This window comes from Lissotriton helveticus, chromosome 6 (assembly GCF_964261635.1).
Source record: "Lissotriton helveticus chromosome 6, aLisHel1.1, whole genome shotgun sequence".
Classification (NCBI taxonomy): Eukaryota; Metazoa; Chordata; class Amphibia; order Caudata; family Salamandridae; genus Lissotriton; species Lissotriton helveticus.
In genome coordinates, this window is record NC_136067.1 from 1482916120 (window position 1) to 1482917631 (window position 1512).

The 1512-nt window shown below is 42.0% G+C and overlaps 1 pseudogene; it reads left to right on the plus strand.

Moving 5' to 3' along the window:
• The first annotated feature begins 244 nt into the window (after positions 1 to 244).
• LOC144761798 (large ribosomal subunit protein eL21 pseudogene) lies at positions 245 to 767 on the plus strand (annotated as a pseudogene).
• The last annotated feature ends 745 nt before the right edge of the window (positions 768 to 1512 follow it).

A 1512-nucleotide genomic window follows, 5' to 3' on the forward strand; every position in this document is an offset into this window, starting at 1 on the left:
GTAGAGGCAGGCTACACTGGGAGCAAATGTGCTGCCCATTGACGTCTCATGGGTCAATAAGTTGAATCCATCTTCAACTTATAAGTAGTTCCTCGTGAGTGCTGTATGGGCCCAGTCCACTGCAAACTCCCTTGGGGCTATAGATGTCCAATCTTCCTTCTGCACTAGTTGGTCCAATATTCTTAGTAACTCCTCTAGAGGGATGCTTGTATAGAGCTTCTCTACATTTTTTTCCCCCGGATTCGCCATCTTCCAGTAAACCGCCAAAATGACGACCACAAGAGGAAAAAGGCGAGGAACGCGTTACATGTTCTCTAGACCATTTCACAAACATGGAGTTGTACCTCTGGTGACCTACATGCACATCTACAAGAAGGGGGACATAGTGGACATCAAGGGAATGGGAACAATTCAAAAGGGTATGCCGCACAAGTGTTACCATGGCAAGACTGGAAGGATATTCAATGTCACCCAACATGCAGTGGGTATTATTGTAAACAAACAAGTCAAGGGCAAAATTCTTGCCAAGAGAATTAACGTGCGCATTGAACATATTAAGCATTCAAAAAGCAGAGACAGCTTTCTGAAGCGTGTCAAAGAGAATGAAAGGAGGAAGACAGAGGCCAAGGCGAAGGGCTTGTGGGTTGAAATGAAACGCCAGCCTGAAGCACCAAGAGCAGCGCACTTCGTTAGTACACTGGGCAAGGAACCCGAACTGTTGGAGCCAATTCCCTACGAGTTCATGGCGTAAATTTGTATTTACGAATAAAAGCTCCTCTACATCTAGATTTAGAAGCAGTTGATTGTCTGTATTAAATTGTATCTGACTCAGGACTTTTAGCGTGTTTTTTGTGTCTTGTACATAAGAGGGCATTCTCTTAACTATGGGTTCTAAGAAGTGATCCACGACTTTGCATTGAATGCCGAACCTATTCCTACTACAATGGGGCACCCTGGTGGAGCTGTTTTGCCTTTGTGTATTTTAGCCAAGATGTAGAAGTAAGGGACTGTTGGTTTTGATTCTACAAAGAAATCTGCTTGCTGTTTTATTATCCATTCTTCTTCTTCCGCCCTTTTTATAATGTATATGATATCCTCCATGATGTCTGTGGTAGGATCTCTTTCTAGTTTGTTGTAGTTCCAGCAGTCACTCAATAGCTTCTTGTGCTCTTTCCTGTACATCTCCACTGGAAGGATGAGTACTGCGTCACCTTTCTCGGGTGACTTGATTATGATTTCATTCTTTTCTGTCAAGTCGGTTATTGCTTCTTTCGCCGCCTTTGAGTTATTTTGAAAATACTGTTTATGTGTGTTATTAAGAGCATCTATCTCCATTGTAACTGCTTATTCGAATGCCTGTACTTCGATGGGTAGACTGTTGATTTGTGGATTTAAGGTAGAATTTTTCCATAGGCCTGTGTTCATCCTTCTTAAGTCTCCTGGTTTGTTCAAAGAAGAAAGTTTTCAAATGTTTCACCAAAAGAACAATGCCATTTTTTTTCTTACGGTAAA